The sequence below is a fragment of the Oryx dammah genome, unplaced genomic scaffold, assembly GCF_014754425.2.
Source record: "Oryx dammah isolate SB20612 unplaced genomic scaffold, SCBI_Odam_1.1 HiC_scaffold_22, whole genome shotgun sequence".
In the NCBI taxonomy this organism is placed as follows: Eukaryota; Metazoa; Chordata; class Mammalia; order Artiodactyla; family Bovidae; genus Oryx; species Oryx dammah.
Genome location: NW_024070206.1, coordinates 16,629,326 through 16,652,174, shown reverse-complemented (window position 1 = coordinate 16,652,174; position 22,849 = coordinate 16,629,326). Strand labels below are relative to the sequence as shown.

General features: G+C 40.8%; 1 protein-coding gene across 5 annotated transcripts in view; it reads left to right on the top strand.

Moving 5' to 3' along the window:
- SLC14A2 (solute carrier family 14 member 2) overlaps positions 1-22,849 on the top strand; it is a 506,126-nt gene that overhangs the window by 280,014 nt on the left and 203,263 nt on the right. For all 5 annotated transcript variants that reach the window (XM_040264572.1, XM_040264569.1, XM_040264570.1 and 2 more), the window contains one exon: positions 8,353-8,438. The gene's annotated coding sequence lies outside the window, so the exon portion shown is untranslated. The remainder of the gene's footprint in view (positions 1-8,352; positions 8,439-22,849) is intronic.

The window sequence follows — 22,849 nt, the reverse complement described above, 5'->3', positions numbered from 1 at the left end:
CATCTGATTTTGGTATTGATCATCTGGTGATGTTCATGTGTAGAGTCATCTCTTGTTGTTGGAAGAGGGTGTTTGCTATGACCAGTGCTTTCTCTTGACAAAACTCTGTTAGCCTTTGCCCTGCTTCGTTTTGTACTCTGAGGCCAAACTTGCCTGTTACTCCAGGTATCTGTTGACTTCCTATTTTTGCATTCCCATCCCCTGTGGTGAAAAGGACATCTTTTTTGGGTGTTAGTTCTTGAAGGTCTTGTAGGTCTTCATAGAGCCATTTAACTTCAGCTTCTTCAATAGGAGATATAGCAAAAGCAGTTCTAACACAGATATTCATAGTGATAAAGGCCTTCCTCAAGAAGAAGAAAATCTCAAATAAACAACCTAACCTGCCACCTGAGGAAATTACAAAAAAAAAAAAAAAAGCAAAGCCCAAAGTCAGCAGAAGAAAGGAAATAATAATCAGAGAGGAAATAGAGAAAAAAACAGAAAAGATCAATGAAACCTGGGCTTAAAATATAAAATTTATTAAAAAAAAAAAAAAAAAACTTTAGCCAGCTTCTCTAAGAAGAAAAGAGAGAGGAAAGGACCCAAATAAATAAAATAAGAAATGACAGTAGAGATACAACAATAAAAAAAATCATAAGAGAATACTACAAACAGTTTTATGCCATCAAAGTGGACAATGGAGAAAAAATGGACAAACTTCTAGAAACATACAGTCTGCCAAGACTGAATCAAGAAGTAAGAGACAATTTTAACAGACAAATCAGTGGTAGTGAAATTCAGTTCATAATTTTTTAAAAAATCTCAGCAAACAAAAGTCCAATACCAGCTGGCTTCACAGAGGAATTCTACCACACATATAAAGAAGAGTTAATACCTATTTTTCCTCAAACTATTCCAAAAAATTGAAGAGTATGGAACACTCCCAAATTTATTCTGTGAGGCTACCATCACCTTGATATCAAACCAGACAAAAACAATACCAAAAAAATCTACAAATCAATATCTTTGTTGAATATAGATTCAAAAATCCTCAACAAAATATTAACAAACTGAATCCAACAATATATAAAAAGGATCATACATCATGATCAAGCTGGATTTATACCAGGGATGACAGGATAGTTCAATATTCACAAATCAATGTGATACACCACATTGACAAAAAGAAGGATAAAAATCACACCATCATCTCAATAGACAAAAAGTATTTGACAAAATTCAACATCTGTTCATGATAAAAATTCTCGTCAATATGGTATATGGCAACATACCTCAGCATAATAAAGGCCGTTTACAACAAACCCATAGCTAACATCATACATACAATCTTCTTCTTGCTTTGCAATTTAAGAATCTATTTCTTTGGACTGATACATTTTTACTTTTATATTTTTTTATTTGATAGGAGGCTTGGACTTTGTAACATTATATGCTTTCTGCTTTTATCTTCCCGTATCATCTGTGTTTTGCTTTGTTTTTAAATTTGATTTATATGTAGGTTTATAGTTATAGACAGAAAGTCTTGATATTTTTCATTATTTAAGTGGTTATCTTTATAATCCTCGGTTTCCCTTGTGGCTCGGCTGGTCAAGAATCAACGCAGGAGACCTGGGTTCGATCCCTGGATTGGGAAGATCCCCTGGAGAAGGGAAAGGTTACCCACTCCAGTATTCTGGCCTGGAGAATTCCATGGACTGTATAGTCCACGGAGTTGTAGAGTTGGACACAACTGAGTGACTTTCACTTTATAATACTAAATGTAATAATCATATATATTCTTCATAGCTGTTATCTGTCACGTCTGCAAGATGATGAAACTTACATATCTCTCCCACTTCTCAGTTTTCTATTCTACCCAATTTTAGTTGATGATGGTGATGATGCTGTTTGTCCTGCTGATCTAATATCTCATAATTTTAAATATAGATTTTTACTTGATTCATTAGCCCTAAGTGGTAACTTTTGGCCCTGAGTTACCTCCCAACGTGTCACTCCCCTCACCTTCTGAATTTTGTTAGTTTCCATGGTTTTCATGTTAGTAGAGTTCATTAAAATTTGCATGATTTTATGTAATCATAATTGCCACAGGATTTTTTTCTTAATCCTTAATTGTTAAAAGCTACGGCACAAGGACTGTAGTTTTTTCCATTATTCCACTACTATTTGGTTAAAGTTCATCTTAAAGTTTACTCCAGACAAGATCCTGGTAACCGCATTTTCTGGGTTATTAGATGTTTGGTGCAGCATTTATATTTGAGAAATAGTTTGACCATAGACTTTTTTCATGTTTTTTATTTAATTCTTAATGAGGTTATAGTAAGCATGTTCCACTGTCTCTAGCATGATGTGTTGCTGTGAAACCAACTTAATTTCCCCTTCTTAGGAGAGAAATCTTGGTTTGGGTTTTGCTCTGTTTTGTTGGTTTTAGTTCTTTGCTTGGATGGTGAAAGAGCCTTTTCCTTTTATGCTATTATTTTTATATCAACTTTTCCTGAGATAGTTTGTGTTTGGGGTTTTGTTCGGCTTGTTTAGTTTGGCTTGGTTTGGTTTTGATTGTGTGTAGATTTAAATATCTTATTTCCTGAAAATGTTTTGTGATTCTATTTCTCTAAATACATTTTCTAGTCTACGTTTATTTCATTCAGATGATCACTTATATAAACAAGTAATGTTTTGTCCATTTATGCATACTAATAGGTCTATTGTCTCTTTCATCTTCCATAGCTATCAGGCTCCTTTCTGATCCTTTTTAACTATGCATTTCCATTTTGTTTTGCTAACTTTGTCAATCATGTTCTTAAGCCTACTTCTGTATTTTGAGTGGTGTCTATTTACTTTTTGCTGGCTCCCTAATTTTTGTGATGACTTTATGTTTCTCTTTCACTTCTTTCCTGAGCTCTTTTAGCTCATTTTTTGTCCTGCAATTGTCTTGACACTTCTTCCTTGAGCTCTTATTTTATATAAGTGATATTTTTCATTGAGGATTTTTTTGAAAAATTGTTTTGTTTGCTTATGCTCATTTGTTTGTCACAATTTCCTTTAGCTCTATGGCAACACAATTTTGTATGTTTTCTTTGTCTATTTGTTTTCTCTAATTGTTACCTTCTTTTCTTACAGTATCTTTGTAGAGCTCCTCTGATGGTTTCTTTTCTATTCTGACTCACATTTGACTGAGATGAGCTCTTTCTTAACCAGCTGTTTGCATAAAGTTTATGGGGCAGGGACTAGGCTATGGTACCATCTAGCAAAGAGTCTCTTTCATTTATAGGGATGCACCTTATGATACAGAAGGTTGTGTATGTGCATGTGTTGACTTAGCCTTTCCTTCTTTCCAAAAGAACTAACAGATTGACAGCTGCAAGATGGATAATTATCGATCCTATCTTCTACAATATACTTTTCCAACAGACTGTTTTGTACAGAGATGCCATGCCTAGGTATTTTCTTATTTATAACTCTTCCCTTGCTTCTCAGTGGAGCCACACAGGGTCCAGGGATGCTCTTGTAGAAAGCCTACTCACTGTAGACCAGTTGCTCCTCAAGAGATGACGTTGGTTCTGCCCTGCTGGATGAAATTTTGCTCTGCCAACCCCTTTAATTAAGGTCTTTGGTAACAGACATCTTTCAACATCCACTTGCCCCAGCTTGGAATTTTATTTGACAGCCCTTCCTCAACAAAGTGAAATTTGCATTTCTATTTTTCCTTCTTCTTTTGTTTTGGAATGAATTCAGAATGAAGTGGGCAGGGATGCCTTAACACTGCTGTCTTCAGAGTAAAATCCCTATAAGATTGTACATCCCTGTCTTGTTCTCCTTGATTCTTCAGCACCCGATACTGTACCTGGGGAAAAGAAGATGCTCCATAAAGCCTTGTTAAGTGAAATGAACAAATAAAAGAATGAATAGTCTCAAATGTAATTGTTGAGACATAACTGCATTTAAGGTCTCTCTTCGAAAGAACTTCAGTGACTAATTCTCCTGGTCTGTTCTTGAAACAGCATAACAAGACACATTTCCCAGGGTGTTTCTCATGGTTCAGAAATCTCCTGCTCATTTTTATCCATCTTTCATTATATCTTCTTAGGATCCTGTTCTCACTACTAAGCAAAGTCAGAGTACCTAGCTCAATTAAACAATGAATTCTACAGGACCCTTTATATAGTGGTTTTCTTTCTTTCTAGTCTGATAACTAGCCTCAGTTATTATGGATACATTTTGAATTTGTTTCTCCATGGCTTACTTCTGAAATTAGAAAAACTCCATATCTTTTTTTAGCATATATCATCAGAAAACTAAAGGTATAACGATTCCATTTGGTAAAGAATGGGGGATAACCATCACATTTCCCACATCAGTGGGCCCTTGAGTCCTGCAATGGGCTGGTCTCCATCCAGATAAAGCCAAGGAGGAAGGAGTCTTTGAGAAATGAAATACCATGAGATACAAATACTCATTCAGCCCTGGTGAATTCCATGGCAGTCTTCAGCACTGGTGAGATTTCAGAAAAGGCCAGACTGGTTTATTGATTAGAACTATCAGAGTCCAGGTTTTTCTCTGGTTTTCCTTCCAGAAAAGAGGAGATGTTGACTATGAAGGAATCTACTTCTTAAGTCCCCTTTGAATAAAAGGTCTGTTTTAGACTGTTCTAATGTCTCCAGTACTTTGGTCACCTCATGCGAAGAGTTGACTCATTGGAAAAGACTTTGATGATGGGAGGGATTGGGGGCAGGAGGAGAAGGGGTCGACAGAGGATGAGATGGATGGATGGCATTACTGACTCGATGGACGTGGGTTTGAGTGAACTCCGGGCATTGGTGATGGACAGGGAGGCCTGGCGTGCTGCGATTCATGGGGTCACAAAGAGTCGGACATGACTGAGCAACTGAACTGAACTGAATGTCTTCTTGTTTGGAATATAATAGACATTTGAGAAATATATGTGTTAATTTTCTTTTTAATTTTTGCTTTTTATTGGAATATAGCTGATTAACTATATTCAGGTGTTGTGTTAGTTTCAGATGTAAAGTGATTCAGTTATGCATATACATGTATCTGTCCCTTTTCAAATTCTTTTCCCCACTTAGGTCATTACAGAGTATTGAGTCGAGTCCCCTGTGCTATACAGCATGCCCTTCTTGGTTATCTATTTTAAATAAAGCAGTGCGTACACGTCAATCCCAAGCTCCCCATCTAATTCCTGATTTTCCTTGGGTCTACAGGTAAAACCCTAAACTGTCTTACTTTCTCAAAATACTTCAGTGTTTTGTCCCCGACAACATGCCTCCTTCCTTTCAGAGATCTTCATTGGATGTTTCCCTTTCTTTTCATCCTATGTCTTGCATCATTCAAACTCCTCCAACTTGCTCATGCTCTGCACCCTTCCCACTGCTAAGCTGACTGCGGTTGTTGAGCTTAGAGTCAAGAGTCACACCAACTGCCTATGGAGTGTCCATGGCAGCCTGCAGGATGAAGATGAGTAGGCAGGAGGCACAGGATCCAAAAGAGGCATACCCACAGTCTATGTTAGTATTCCTAAGAGAAACACAATGACCAGCCATCTCTTCCCACAGCCAAGCATATCAACGCTCTTTTTTCAAGATGTCCATTGATACTACCCCTACAATCCACATCGCCAAAGCAGAACTCCCTTTTATCTGCCTGAAAACCTACCTATCCTATCCACCCCCACACTACCCTTGGGGTCTGTTTTCATTGCAAGCACCGAGCATCCTGGTTTGTCTGGAACAGTCCCAGTTTATGGCTGGTGTCCTGTCCAACGAAGCATTGGTGTCAGAAAAGTGATTTCTGTGTGATAAACTGTATGTTCTCCTTGGTTTAATTTAATGCTTCATTATCAAAAGGCAGCATGAGTCGGAATGCCTCCAAGTACAAGGGAGTTCTCTTCTTCCCACCTTTGTAGAATGAGGCAGGCAGGGACCTAAGGTCAAGGCGCACAAACAATCCGGGGCAGATAACTGGGGAAAAGATGACACTAGCAGGTCTGCCACATAGGCTCAGAGAAGTTCTGTGTGAGGTGGAAGGAAGAACATATCCCAGAGGTAGGAGGGAAAGAGAGGACTCCAGGGGGAGTCCTTCCTTTCGGAGATCTTCATTGGATGTTTCCCTTTCTTGTCATCCTATGTCTTGCGTCATTCAAACTCCTCCAACTTGCTCATGCTCTGCACCCTTCCCACTGCTAAGCTGAAATGCAAACCCCAGGTCAGACTTAAGGGCATGTAGGGGAGATGCTTTGGGATAATGCAAACCCCAGGTCAGACTTAAGGGCATGTATGGAAGACAGCATTTTGTGTAGTTCTTTCTCTTTCCTCTTTGTACTTGCACACTTCCATCAAAAATGCACCAGTGGTTGCCCTCTGTTATTTCATTTATGGCAATAACTTTAGGTCTCGTGTTTGGTCATAATGGTGATCTATGCATGCCATCTACAGTGGGCATGGATAATGAATCCTATTTTATTTCTTAATTAAGAATTTGAAAGTACCGCAAATTACCGCAATTAACATGGATTTTCTTCCTCATTTATTTACTTATTTAGGTGCCTGAAATTGTACCCTTAGCTTAAACCAACCACAGGGTTCAGAGCCTCTTAAAATATATAGCATTCATTAAAATATTTATTCTCCCCCAACAGTGACGTTGCAATTTGGAAACAGTGGTGGTATATATGCATGCAAACGCTTCCAAAAAATATGCCTTTTGAATTCAGTTCATCTCGTGTGGTAACTTAAAAGGTTGAGTTTACTGACAACCCTTTGTGTGACTGAAATAAGCTAAGATTTTCAAAGTAGCCCATCGTTACATTGACTTCAGCCAGTATTGTTTCTATCTCAAAGTTCTTGGGAAGATGAGCATTATTACATTTTCAGAACTTCAGAGCTCACTGAAAAATAAGAATAACTATTTGAGGATGGTTGAATTTATCTGAGTGATTTCAAATCAATGATACTTTGAATAAACTGTTTAGGATCAAATTGTCTAGCTGTTTCAAATATTCAATCTTAGTCTTCATTCTTGGGTTTTTGTACTTGGTTTGGGTTTTGTTTCCAGCTGGTTCCCGTAGAGACATAGCTCAAGACATAGTGGTTGAAATTAACCAAAAATATGCTTCAGAAATGTAAATCCTTTGGTATGAGCCAGCAGCCACTTCAAGCTACAGCCAACAGGAGCATAAATGGGTACAATCCTACCAGCAAGCAATTGGGAATAACATCTTAAAAGCTTTAAAAGATGCAAATCCTTTGAAATCCAGCTATTCCACTTCAAGGAACTTATCCTCAGGGAAGAATGGTATATATCAAAATTTAGCTCCAATGACACTCATTGCAGATTCATTTATAATAGCAAAATAAATAAAATAAAATAACCAAATGTGCTGCAATAAAGATTAAGTAAACTTTACACTAGAATACTAAACAACCACTAAAAGCTATGTAGTTTGTATTAGTTATCTATGGTTGTATTACCCCAACACTTAACAACTTTAAACAGCAAACATATTATCTCACAGTTGTGGGTCAGGAGTCTGTGAATACAGCTGAACTGGGCCCTCTGACTCAGGGCCTCTCCTAAGACTACGGTCAAAGTGTTTGAATAACCTCAAGGCTTCATCTGGAGAGGATCCACTTGGAGGCTCACTCTAGTGGGTGTCGGCAGGAACCAGTTTCCCTGGGAATGTGGACTGAAGGTCACCCCCAGTTCCTCACCCTAGTTCCACTGTCATCCTTTCTGCGGGGTGGTTCACAGCATCACAGATGCTTTCCTCACAGTAAACAAGTCAGCGAGCAGGAGGAAATGTGCAGGACAGCAGCCAGCTTTTGTAACCTTGTCCAGGAACTGACATCCCATCACTCATGGTTAGAAGTCAGGCAGAAGTCTAACCCACACTCCAGGGGAGTGGATCACACATCAGTGAGAGTGCAGAGGGCAGGGATCATTGGGAACCCTCTTAGGAGCTGTCTACCACAGAGTTGAAGTTTAATTATTGGCAAAAGATGCTCATCATATCTTAGTCAATGAACAAAAAGTATGTACAGTACGACCTCACTTTATAACTAAAGTATTATGATAACAGATAAATATATATCCATATATGTATAAATATCCATGAAACTACCTATAGGAGCTCTACGGGTTAATAGCAGTTATATCTGAACAGTGGGATCACAGATGAGTTTTATATCTTTTTTTCTAATGTGTATTACCTATTTTTTGTCCTAAAATGAACACGTATTGCTTACAAATATTTTAAAAAGCAAATGTAGTAAATTAAAAAGCAAAGTAATTTGAATTCTCTAGACTCTTGTTTCTGACCTCCGCTGTCTATCTTTACAGGCCTGTTTCTTGCATGCTGCTTGAAGTCAACTAAATAGAAGTTCACAAGATTCTCTACAGAACCCACTGAGCTCACTGTGACCAAGGTAACTGTGTGTTCTAGAATATGTTGGTGCATCTATGTCTTCTAAAACAACTGTTACCACCCATAATGCTCCCATGAAAAACTAAAATTATTTTTCACCTCTGAGGTTATTAAGGGCCAATGAGAACTGTGACTGACCCAAGGGATCTGGGTCCCGTGAAGATCTCCCTCTGAGCCAGTGTCTTAGCAGCTCAATTCTGGTGGCTTCTAGATACAAGTTAGTATGATCATGAGGCCGTCCTCCTCTCTGCAAAATTCCAGAGGAATAGATTCTACTTACATGTCAAAAATAGATGAACAGATCTGACACTGCTGAACATATTTGCAAGTCTGAAAAAGGGAGGGGGGATGGGTGAGAAGATGTCATTAATAGTCCTCACACTTCATTCGTTTTCCTCTCTCATGTCATCAGGAGGGCTGGAGTTGGGATGCCATCGGTTCAGTGTTGGAATGATGTTTCAGCAATGCAAATGTTATCTTAGGGTCACTTACTGATGCTATAGACTTATTGGTTCCTTGACAAGCAGATCAGATGCTCTGCAACTGTATATAAGATGGCTGATATGGTATCCACAGGGAAGGAAGTCAATGGTTACCAAGATGGCAGAGGATTGGGACCAGGTCTGAGGTACTGGTGGACCTCTTTTCACTAGGATATATATAGTACAATGGCTAATATTATGGATAACACTCGAGTCTTGGTGCTTTAACGTAATAGATGTCTCTCACATAAGGCCCAAATGAGGGTTTGTCAAAGCAGTGATTCAGAAACCCAGATGCCCCCTATCTTGTGGCTTCGCTGTCATCTAGGGTCTCTGAGGTTTATGCTGGATCTACCTTGTTGACAAGGAAGAAGAAAGTAAGAATGGCACACTCACTTCCTACCCACCTGGACACATATCACATCCCATTGGTGAGACCTAGCCACATGGGCACTACCTTGATGAAAGAGGCCTTGGGTAGTCCCTGGGTGATAGTCACCTCCCCGAAACTTCACCCTGTGGTGGGAGAACAACATGGGCGCTGTCAGGAAAAACAGTGCTTGCAAGTTCTTGCTGACGAAGTTCTTAGTAAACACACATGCATCTATCATAGGGCAGGGATTAGCTGACATATCAATGACTCTTTGAATAGTGGATCATTCTGCCTTCTATGAAGGAACTTCTCATACCAACCATACTTCTTTCTCATGATGAAGGCAACAAGCCACTGCACAAGGTCTAAGGGGTCAAGGCTGCTGTGCACTGGAAGTGTTCGGTGTGCCTGCCAATGTGGGAGACTGCAGAAGCCACCTCAGGCTCAAGATAACAGATTTAAAACCACAGCTATCTCCCTCTTAGTCTCTTGACTTCGTTTCTTGTTATATAAAGTGACAATAACAGTATCTACCTCTTAGGATTGTTGTAAAGCCCCAAGGAATCAATTCAAGAAAGGTCAGAGTACACATTTTCTCTGCACCAGTGACTTCTCCAACTAATATCCCCACATGATGAATAATCTCAGAAGAGCCTTCCTAGCACTACCACAGTGCCAACTCTTGTGACACTGTCGTTACTATCAGGCTACACTTGCAATGAGAGCACCACAGCCAACAGTAAAGTCCTAACATTTCTCTCCCATGACAAACTGATAAGAGTTATAGGAAAGGAGACTTAATATTACCATCCATTTCATGGGCATGAGAACTGAGCCTCATGGAGGCTAACTCATAATAACCAAGATCATATTACAGCCCAGTCAGAGACACCACTTGGCTCTTGAACCCAGATCTTTTAGATCAAATTATACTACTATACCAAATGTAATGTCTCTGCTTTTGAATATGATATCTAGGTTGGTCATAACTTTCCTTCCAAGGAGTAAGCGTCTTTTAATTTCATGGCTGCACTCACCATCTGCAGTGATTTTGGAGCACCCAAAAATAAAGTCTGACGCTGTTTCCACTCTTTCCCCATCTATTTCCCATGAAGTGATGGGACTGGATGCCATGATTTTAGTTTTCTGAATGTTGAGCTTTAGGCCAACTTTTTCACTCTCCTCTTTCACTTTCATCAAGAGGCTTTTTAGTTCTTCACTTTCTGCCATAAGGATGTGTCATCTGCCTATCTGAGGTTATTGATATTTCTCCCGGCAATCTTGGTTCCAGCTTGTGCTTTTTCCAGCCCAGCATTTCTCATGATGTACTCTGCATATAAGTTAAATAAGCAGGGTGACAATATACAGCCTTGACGTACTCTTTTTCCTATTTGGAACCAGTCTGTTGTTCCATGTCCAGTTCTAACTGTTGCTTCCTGACCTGCATATAAGTTTCTCAAGAGGCAGGTCAAGTGGTCTGGTATTCCCATCTCTTTCAGAATTTTCCACAGTTTCTTGTGATCCACACAGTCAAAGGCTTTGGCATAGTCAATAAAGCAGAAATAGATGTTTTTCTAGAACTCTCTTGCTTTTTCGATGATCCAGCAGATGTTGACAATTTGATCTCTGGTTCCTCTGCCTTTTCTAAAACCAGTTTGAACATCAGGAAGTTCACGGTTCATGTATTGCTGAAGCCTGGCTTGGAGAATTTTGAGCATTACTTTACTAGCGTGTGAGATGAGTGCAATTGTGCAGTAGTTTGAGCATTCTTTGGCATTGCTGTGGTGTTGGAGAAGACTCTTGAGAGTCCCTTGGACTGCAAGGAGATCCAACCAGTCCATTTTAAAGGAGATCAGCCCTGGGTGTTCTTTGGAAGAAATGATGCTAAAGCTGAAACTCCAGTACTTTGGCCACCTCATGCAAAGTGTTGACTCATTGGAAGACTCTGATGCTGGGAGGGATTGGGGGCAGGAGGAGAAGGGGACGACAGAGGATGAGATGGCTGGATGGCATCACCGACTCGATGGATGTGAGTCTGAGTGAACTCTGGGAGATGGTGATGGACAGGGAGGCCTGGCGTGCTGCGATTCATGGGGTCACAAAAAGTCGGACACGACTGAGCGACTGAACTGAACTGATACCAAATGTAACATGAGATCTTGTTGAAAGAATGGAATCATTGAGGAGACCTAGTCCCACCCCTCATTGTTCAAAAGAACTGGGGATGCGTTTGGGGGTTTTTCCCTTTTGTGCCACTGGTCTCAGGCCGTCTTGTCTCCTTCAAGTTTGCTGCTGCTGCTGCTAAGTCGCTTCAGTCGTGTCCGACTCTGCGTGACCCCAGAGACGGCAGCCCACCAGGCTCCCTTGTCCCTGGGATTCTCCAGGCAAGAACACTGACGTGGGGTGCCATTGTCTTTAGCCAGTCTAATTGCACCTGGGCTGGGGGATGGGGGTAGGAGCAAGTAGCAATGGAGTCGATGATATTGTTTTATAGAGGCCATGGTGTGCAAGTCTCCTGGCCATTGCTCTAAGCCACCTGAGTAGAGCCAGGAATGAGGCAGAGAGGGCACTTTGCCTCCACTCTGAGCACATGACTGGCCACCATCACCAACCCCAGTGAGGCAGGTGACAGACTGGAATCCATTTCTAGGTTTCTTATGGTTTCCGTTTTCATCTGTTCAACTCTTTGACCTTTTCCCAGCTAACTGTAAATTTTAGTAAATTTATTCTTTCTACTGAAAGAAAAGAAAGAACGGTTTCTGGTGTCCTTAGGTTTGCAGTATAAGGTCTTTGGAGACAGAGTTTGACCTTGCTTTGGGTGACCCAACCGCCTGGAAGAGTGAGCTATAGTAGACTTGGATCTCCATGTAGACAGTGTCCCTAGGCCCAAGCCAGCTTTGACTGTAACAACAGGAGGGTCACTTAGACTCTGTAGGACAAGGGTACCTCATCTGTCCAATCAAGTAGATGATGACCACTTTCTCCAACTCCCCCACTTTCTTAGGAAAATACTGAGAAGTTGGGGTTCAAACATCTAAATAGGAAGTGCTTTGAAAAAAACAATGTGCTAGATAAATGCTTCCAAGAGTCATCATTATCACTGTGCTATTGCCATTACTATTTTGTGGTCAGCTCAGCTTTTCTTAACACAGAACAGTTAATGAAGTGGCAACTGTATTGGTTTCTCACTAGGAGGGTGAAAGGGCCAAATGAAGCTCTATTTTTATCTCATTTCAGAGTCTATTTTCCCCCCTTCACAACAGCTATGTCTAGTGGGCTTGTAAGTGTTTTAATTACAGAGGCATTTTGTTATACTTACTCCTAACAAACAATCAGGCTAAGGACATTTTTTTTAACTCTAAAACATGGATAGATTTTCCTAAAGGCTGAGTTAACATTCACCACAGCTACAATACTGCTACCTTTGACTGTACATGTAATCTTGGTACCTATCTTTAAAGAACAATTTTCAGCACAACAATTTAAAAAAAAATTATACCTACAGGTTTACTTTGTTGTTGTTCAGTCACTCAGTCGTGTCTGATTCTTTGCAACTCTATAGACTGCAGCACACCAGGCTTCCCTATCCTACACTTATCTCCTAGAATTTGCTCAGACTCATGTCTATTGAGTCGATGATGCCATCCAACCATCTCATCCTATGTCATCCCCTTCTCCTCCTGCCCTCGATCTTTCCCAGCATCAGGGTCTTTTCCAGTGAGTTGGCTCTTTGCATCAAGTGACCAAATTATTGGAACTTCAACTTTAGCATTGGTCCTTCCAATGAATATTCGGAGTTGATTTCCTTTAGGAGTGACTGGTTTGATCTTCTTGCTGTCCATGTGTCTTCTCCAATGCCACAGTTTGAAAGCATTAATTCTTCAGTGCTCAGCCTTCTTTATGGTCCCTCTCTGATATCCATACATGACCACTGGAAAAACCATAGCTTTGACTATATGGACCTTTGTCAGCAAAGTGATGTCACTGCTTTTTAAAACACTGTCTAGGTTTATCATAGCTTTTCTTCCAAGGAGCAAGCTAGTGGAGAGAAAAATGACAGAATTTACTGGTCACAAGAGTTTGGTTCATAAATTGTTCACCAGCTGAGATACCTTTTTCCTCTTTATGAGGAGTCATGGGAAGAAGAAATTTAGAAGTCAGTATAAAGACAGACCAGAATAACCAGACAGACAAAGAGAAAGAAATCTCAGTCCTGACCCAGGTGCATAGCTTTTCTGTTGCTTCTTGCAGCATCTCAGATAAGTTTGCCTTGGTATAATCATCCAAAAAATAAACAAACAATGCCTCATTAGAAGGAAAAGAAAAACGCTGCAAAGTAGGGAATCTAGCCTTTAGGGCCATAAGATGTCAAGATGGAAGGAGGTTTGCAAGCATATGGCCCAAATTAAGCATTTTATAGAGAGAACTAAGGCTCACACAGATGAAGTACACATCAAGGGCACACAAGTGAGCAAGTATTAACATGACCCTGAAGGATATATTAGTTTCCTCTTCTTGTAACACAGTATACACATTTAGTGACTTAAGCAACACAGATCTGTTATCTTGCAGTTTTGTAGGTCAGAGGTCTTACCCGGATTTCACTGGATTAAAACAAGTGTCAGTGGTGCTGCCTTCTCTCCTGGGCATTCTGGGGAGGGCTTACTCCCTTTCCCTTTCCAGCCTCTAGAAGCTACTTGCATTCCTCAGATTGCGGACTCATCCTCCGTCTTCAAAGCCAACAGTGTTCCAACTCTCTGATCTTTCTTTTTTGTTGTCACACCTTGACCATAGTCAGGAAAGGTTTCTCTACTTTAAGGTCTCATGTGATAAGACTGGGTCCACTTGAATCATCTAGGATAACCTACCTATCTCAAGGTCAGTGATCTTAATCACATTTGCAAAGTCTTTTTAAATATAGAAGGTAACTCATTCGCAGGTTCTCAGCAGTGAGGATGGACATCTCCGGGTTGGGGATGGGCATTATATTTCCTACCATAGAGAGGGTGAGTTTACAGAGAAAGAAGATGGTGAGTCAATGAACTGGGTGACTCAGCAAGAAAATAACTGTGGACACCTACTGCAGGATCTCCAGGAATCAAACTCGAGATGGAGACTTGTGTGTAAGAAGTAAGAGTGTTCACAGGATTGGCCCCTGCAGGGGAAAAGAAGGAAGCCGAAATGGGCAGAGGGAGGGGCTGCGGGCTTGTCACAAAGCCTCAACTGATCTCATGGGGATCCCTAAAATTGAGAGGACCTTTCAGAGTTGTTGTAAGGGGCCATGCCTTTAAAATCTCTTCTTTCTGATAGCTGTGATTACATCAAGTAGTCACAGGATATGAGCTTCCCCAACGAGGGGTTGTGACCTTGAGCAAGTCAGATCTCTTTGGACAGAGAAACTCCCAGTAGCTAGTGAAATTTGTCCTTCATTCATGAAGGAGAATCTAAGCATACTTTCATAGCTTGTAATAGAACACCTATTCCTAAATTTTATGCCCACATTTAAAAAAAAAATAATCAACTCAGCTGTGGTCTATTTGACAGATTTCACAAAGTGGTCCTAGACTCAGAACTTACAAATCAGAAAAAAAAGAGTCATGTACTTCATCTACAGTTTAAAGCTAAACAATATAGAGTCTGCAAGGATAGCCTAAACCTTGACATTGCACGAACATGGGAGTCAGAAAAGGCAGGAGTTACAGATGGATGGAAGAATAAGATTCGATCAGGAACTGTGGAAGAAAGGATAGGCAGATCATGAGCTTTGGAAACTAGGTGAAAAACCCAGGTCAAAAAGCCAAGACTCTGCCCAACTCACCAGGGAAATGTGGACGTTGTCAGCCACTAATGGCAAGGGTGGTCATGCTGATGTAGGCTTAGAAGGATTCTGTTGACTTCTGGCAGGGACTGGTGGTGAAACCAGTAGAGTCCAGCATCAGCCACGGAAATGGCTTAAGAATCAGTAAGTAATTTTGCTCCAAAAGAACTGAGAAAAGGGCAAGAATCCAATTACCGAGGAAAAGGGCATGCTACATTAGATTAAGCAGGTGAGTTGTAGCTTCATGTCATCTGGCCCATGAATGTCACTTGGCCCAAGCTCAAGTCTGATTTTGGCAGTGGAGCAAAAGATGCTCCAGTCATCTGAGTAGCAAGGGTTAGAAAGATGCTGGGGCACTGCCGTATGCTCACTCCAAGAGAAGTCCTTTCACAAAACATCAAGACTGATCTTAATGTTCACTTGATGGAGTAGTATCTGTGAAAAGGGCAGGAAGGCTAGTGTGTTCCCACCCTTGAACCCAGGAGGCTCTCACTTTCTCAAATCAGTACTGAGCCCAGCACCTGCCTCAGGGCAGCTCTGCCTGGTTGTACATACATCGTGCACTCCCAACCATGTGTGCTTCTCCATGCAGCCAGGCTGCAAAATCTAAAGAGAATGCTACTTAAGAAAAAAACCACAATGACGTACTATTTCACACCAGTCAGAATGGCTGCGATCCAAAAGTCTACAAGCAATAAATGCTGGAGAGGGTGTGGAGAAAAGGGAACCCTCTTACACTGTTGGTGGGAATGCAAACTAGTACAGCCGCTATGGAGAACAGTGTGGAGATTCCTTAAAAAACTGGAAATAGAACTGCCTTATGACCCAGCAATCCCACTGCTGGGCATACACACCAAGGAAACCAGAATTGAAAGAGACACATGTACCCCAATGTTCATCGCAGCACTGTTTATAATAGCCAGGACATGGAAGCAACCTAGATGTCCATCAGCAGATGAATGGATAAGAAAGCTGTGGTACATATACACAATGGAGTATTACTCAGCCATTAAAAAGAATACAGTTGAATTAGTTCTAATGATGTGGATGAAACTGGAGCCGATTATACAGAGTGAAGTAAGCCAGAAAGAAAAACACCAATACAGTATACTAACACATATATATGGAATTTAGAAAGATGGTAACGATAACCCTATATGCAAAACAGCAAAAGAGACACAGATGTATAGAACAGTCTTTTAGACTGTGGGAGAGGGAGAGGGTGGGATGATTTGGAAGGAATGGCATTGAAACATGTATAATATCATATAAGAAATGAATCACCAGTCTAGGTTCAATGCAGGATACAGGATGCTTGGGGTTGGTGCACTGGGATGACCCAGAGGGATGGTATGGGGAGGGAGGGGGGAGGGGGGTTCAGGATTGGGAACACATGTACACCCGTGGTGGATTCATGTTGATGTATGGCAAAACCAATACAGTATTGTAAAGTAAACTAAAGTAAAAAAAGAAAGAAAGAAAAAGACTTCCTGCATCTTCTAGAAGACTATGTAGGTACTGTATTGGGTCAACCATACTTAAAGGCAAAGTGGGTTTGAATTTCCTGCCTGCCTTGATCCAAGTGGTAGGAGCAAAGCACTTCAACACAGTAAACATCACTGTAAGTCATATGTCACATGTTAATATCAGCAGGAACACTAATGATAACCCCTTCTGACTCTTCTAATCTTCACTTCATTTTACCAGTTGCTTTCATCTACATTATTTCTTTTGAATTTCACAAAACTAGCTAGCAGAGGGAATTAGAATGCCTTTTGTAAAGATGAATAAATTGGATTCAAAGAGTTTGAGGGACTTGCCTTAAGTCTCACCTTTGGACCCAAGCTTTATGAATCTGAGTTGCCTCTGATCCATCATCATGATGTCCACCCCTAAAAAGAAGACCTCTCTGTTCACAGCCATGAAAGTGGGAGAAAGAAGAGTCAGAGAAGATAAAGAAAGCAGGAAGCTGATGGTAAAACCATCTGACTTTCATTTTGCTTGGGTCAGTCCTGAGATGATTTTTTTTTAACTCTTTTTCACTTTGCCTCAGTGATTTTACCTGTTCAAAGCATTCTCACACCCTTATCTCCTTTGATCAGCTCAGCATCCCCATGAGGTAGGCAGAGCAGATCTGAAAGATAAGAGACTAAAATCCAGAGAGGGTAGATGACTCACCCAAGAACAGATGGCCACCTGGTGACAGGACCGGTGTTGGAATCCAGAACTTTAGAATGGAGATGAGGAAGAGAAATGTACCTGCTGCCAGAGGTAGGAAGGAAGCATTTCATTACAAGGTCAATCAAAATCATCCACATCTCATGACGTATTAAGCCAAACCACCATGTTGTACACCTTAAACATATGTAATGATGTATAACAATTATATCTCAATAAAACTAGGGGGAAAATGTACATCATATGAAAGCCAAAAAAGGCCAAGCAGAGCCAAAAGAATTTTGAGAAAGTTTACAAAAAAGAAAAGCTTACCTCACAGACATCAAAACACGTGATAAAATAGTGTGGTGGAAGTGTAGAGATAGAGACTGATGGAATGAACTAGAAAGTCCAGAAAGATATCCATGCATTTGGGGGAATTTGGTGCATGATGGGACAGTTACAAATAAGTAGGCAAAGAATGGACTGCCTGATATACATTGTCACTACAAATGGCTCATCCTTTTGGAAAATTGTCATTGGAGCTCTATGACATTTACAAAATAACACAAAATATTGCAGATAAGCCCCAGATGGACTTGAGGCTAAAAGTTAAAAAAAAAAATTAAACTATTAGAAGAAAATTCAGGAAGATATTTTTATATCATATCAGGAAAAGAATTCTTAAGATTCAAAGAAAGCACAAAAGGGAAAGGTAAATAAATTGGATTACATTAAAAATTTAAAAACTCTGTATGATCAAAGACACTGTAAGCAAAGCCTAAAGACAAACAAGAGAGCCTTGGAGGAGGAATTTGCAATGTATTTGACCAACAAAGGATTAATATCTAAAATATGTTAGGAAAACAGTACAATAAGTAAAAAAAACAGCCAATAGAAAGACAGACAAAATATAAAAATAGTTCACAAAGATGGAAATCAAAATGGCCTATAAAATATTAAAAGGTGCTCTACTTCATTAATAATCAGGAAAATTGCAACTAAAGCAGTGAAATATCATTTCACACTTATCCAATTGTCCAAAATTAAATAGTTCAGCAACGCCAAGTTTTCATAAGAAATGAACAGGGTCGTTTTGGAGGGAATATGAATTGCTTAAATTCCTTGAGAGAGTGACTTGGAACTACCTTGCTAAAATGAAGATATGTGTTTCTATGACAACTAATTTTACATCTTGGTATATGACCTAGAAAAACTATGTATAATATGACATTTAAAAGGATGTTTCTTATTGCATTGTTTTCAATATTAAAAATCTTAAAGCAATGTAAATGCTCATTGACAGGACAATGGAGAAGGAGCAGACACTGCATAGCCGGCGCCTCACGGTTTAGACACATGTTATCAAGGAGGATGCTTTTGAGAAACCCAAGTTGAGTGAAAAGAATCAAATCTTTTTAACATACCATTTACACCCATGTTTAAAACATACAAAGCAATATTGTCTGTGATTTACAGATTTAAACATATGTGAAGCAAAAGCATAAAAACAGGAAGAGCCATACAAGTTCAGAAGGCCGGTTTCTCAGAGGAAAGGGGAGAAAAATTAGCTTAAGGAGAGTGCAAAGAGGGTTCAACTCAACCTATGATGTTTTATTTCTTAATAAAAAAACTAATTCTGCCGAGATGTTAACATTATAATATTCTGTGCTGTGGATATTGAGGGTTTGATGTAGTAAACAATTCAAGAAAGAGAGTTATTCAGCAGCAGCTTCTCTTTCCTCTGGTGGAAATGAAAAGGCCGTGGGGAGGGTGAGTCTGCAGGAAAGAGAGCTGACAGCTTTGAAAATGATTTTGGCTCTGGGTTTCTGCTCATGCACACACACCTAGACAGTTTCATACACGGCAGCATAGGGTCATGCAGGAAGAGCTGCCAAACAAGACATACAAAGCACACAGGGCCCCCACCAGCCCAGCTCTGCCAAGGTGTCTAGAACTGCATTCCACAGCTAGGATTCTGGCCCAGGAATGATAATGGTTTAAATACAATAGGAGAGTATTTCTCCCAACTTAAAAGAATTCAGAGGTAGGCAGTCCGGAGCTAATATGATGGCTATGTGATATCCCCAGGACACAAGTTCTTTCCACCTTTCTGCTCTGCCACCCCTGGTTACGTGAGTTCCAACTCCAAGGCCCCTTCATGATCTGAGATGATCCTACAGCCAAAAGCCATCCCGGTGGGGAGCAGAAAGAAGTGGGGATGGGAAAGCCAAAATGGTTCCTAGTGTATGTCTGTATCCCTCTAAAAATTCTTTCTTGAAAATCCTTAACTTTCAAGGACATTATATTGCCTAGGCAATACGTATTGCCTAACTTTAGGCATGCCTCCCATGTCTAACCCCAAAGGAGGCTAGAAAACATTTCCTTTAATCCAGTCAGCAGTGTGCCCAGCTAAAAGTTTTGCTAAGGAAGTATTGCTGAGGAAGAAAGGGATGGCCCATTAGTCAACAGCCAGCAGCAACTCACTGTATGCCCATGGACAAAAGTTTGCCTACTCTGGACATTGCTTTCCTGTTCATGCAAGAAAGAGCATGGACTAAAGAATTGTTTCCTGAGTGGTGCCAATCATCTTTGCCGTCATTGCTTCACACTTTGGTCAAACTTCTATTTGGGTCAATTATACCTGAAGCCTTTGTCTCCCATTTACTCATTCACCTTTCGCTTCTCCATCCTCCAGAATAGGTCTGAATTGAGCTGTTAACCTTCTTCTCACCATAGTTTTGGCTCTGCATTTATGCTTCACACTTCCTGGTCTTCAGGAATTGTACCTTCTCTTCCAGTTCTAGAAATTGCTTTCCTAGCAGTTTCCAACCATATTTTAACTTTCCAACTCACTCCTTCCAAGGAGCCCTACCTGGCTTACTTAGGCATCCTCGTCTGAGACCTCCTCTGAGACCCCACGGTCTTCCGTCAATGGCATATCTTTCACTCAGAGAATCAAATACTTTTATTAAGGATGACCCTTAGACCATCTGGCCCAGTGATGCACAACTTTTTTTTCAGGATCCTTCAAGCGAAAACTGATAGGAATCCCAAGGTAATGATGGATAAAATGAATAAAATGATAGAGTAGGATGGAGGAGCTCTAAGTCTTTTCAGAACAGGCTCTGAAAGGAGAATATCTTGCCCTCATTCTATGAATGAAGACATTGTTGCTAAAGACAGAATTGAATTGTCCCAGCTCATAAGAACAACAATAAGAACTGCAACATTCACTAACTTTCACCCTTTATCGGGCACTGGTCTGAGTACTTAAGTAGATTATTAAGCCCTGTGATAATCCTAGTTACTCAGCTAGTTGAGGACAAAGCCAAGATTTGTGAACCAGGCATTCTGACTCCAGGGACTGAGCTTGGACCCACTATTCTACATGCACCACAGAGCTCAAATAAGAAGTTAGTCTGCCAACTACTAGGTCAAAATTCTCTTATTTGAATTGCTTTCTTCTATTGTTTTGGTTATAGCTTCTGGGTGTATCTCCTTAACTTCACTGTTCTCTGTGCCTCATTTCTACTTTTTTCCTGCACATGTTAGGCATTTGATGAAGGTTTTTGACAGAATAACTGAGCTTAGTGAACAGAAACCTTCCTTGCATGATCTTTGATGCTGACCTAGGCCAATAAGGCCACTGGATAAGACACTAATGGAAACATCAATTCATAGTCTTTATCATCTGAATGGAAAGCCTGTTCCCACCAAACTATGTCTGCAGAGAGGAAAGACAAGGAGCTCAGACCTATGTTCTGTGGATTCACATGTTTGAAGTCAAGTCCTGACAAAGCAGAAAGAAGTATACCTTGTTTATGCCATATGCTTCTTTCCCTAGACTGGTGCTATCAGAAGGGGCACCCAGGAACCAGAAAGAGAGCTGGGTGACTACTTTTAACTAAAACTCTACTTCTCCATCGGGCAGTTGAACTCTTCAGGAGAAAGTACACACTCCCAAGTTGCAGAAGTGCCACTGTGCATTCGTGCTCCCACCCTCGGCTCTGTTTATTTTCCTTTCTCATGTCCACAGTCCTCATTAAAAACCCTGCCAAACACACGCACACTGCTCCCTGCTCCTGCCTCAGTCACAAACATCATCTACCCATTCGACCAGGCCAAGCCCCAGGGACATCTCAGACTCCTTCCTCTCCTTGCCACCATCACTGACAGAGTCCGTAAGCCCTATTGTTCCCGTTCTCTTCACATCTCTCCTGTCTGTCCACTGCCCTCCTGTAGTTTTGGCTTTAATTTGTTTCCAAGCTAACCCTCTCAGGTCCACTCTTGACATAATGGAGCCAGAGATTATTTTGGCTTTGCTGGGTCTTTCCTGAAAAGTTACACAGGCTCTTTGCTGCAGTGTGCAGGGTTCTCTAGTTCTGGAGCAGGCTCCAGAGCACACGGGTTGAGTGGTTGCTGTGCGCAGGCTTAGTTGCCCTGAGGCATGCAAGATATTATTAATAGTTCCCTGACCAGGGATTGAACCTGCAGCCCCTGTTTTAGAAGGCAGATTGTTGACCACTGAACTACCAGGGAAGTCCCCACACCCCCTTTCTTAATGCTTCTCTATAGACTTGAGGATAAAGTCAAATTCCTAAAATAGAAAGCCAGGTCTTTTAATATCTGGCCACCACTTTCCTCCCAACTTCATCTGTTATCCCATGGGTCCCTTTGTGCTGTGTTCAAATGCATATTTGTCAAAGGCCTGAGTAAGTTTGGGTACGGGAGAGCAGGAAGACATAAGGATGGAAAGGGGAGAGATAAAAATACACAAGGATGTGAAAGAAGGAAGAAATTTGGGGCTAAGAAAGATATTTCTTTTTTTTTTTTATTTCAAAGACAGAGATCTAAGAGCACTGTTTCTAAGACTCTGGTAGAAGACTTATTTCTATTTAAATTAAATGAAGGGAAAAAATTTCACTTGACTGATTCCCAGTAACCAGTATTGAACTTAAAATGCCACCCAGCTCCCTGGTGACCTGTAGAAACAGGTGAGAGGTTGTAGCCTTGAAGAGAAGTCAGAGGAACAGTGATTAAAGCCAAGGTTCTGTCTTGGCTGCAACTCTGGGATTCTGCCACATGTATTTCTGCTGGGACAGAGAGCACCTTGCCATCTTACTGAAGTGAGCAATTTCTACTTCTCTGGTCCTCTCCACGGCACACTGGGAAAGGCACACTCATTAATAACGTGGTTCTAACTCTTGAGGGATCCCAATCATTCAGGCATGATGATTCACTGGAGAGGTCAACAAAATTGAGGACTCAACTTGTAGGACAATTAGTATCCGCCATGCGGCAATCCCAAAGAAAAGTGCAGAAGGTACATGCAATGCCTATGACTTAAGCACCACTCTCCCACTCCTGGGAAAGCTTCAGGTCACAAGTCTGACCAGTTTATTGAGATCTTGAAGGCCACCCTCCAAATAGGAGCAAAGGCCAAAACCTAAGGCTCCATGTGGCAATACCAGTTTCCTGATGGACAGTGTTTCATGCAGTAACGTGGTGATCTATCTCCAAACCAGATAGTGGAAGCAGGAAGATGAATGAGCGAGGCCATTTCCATTCCCAAAGGCAAC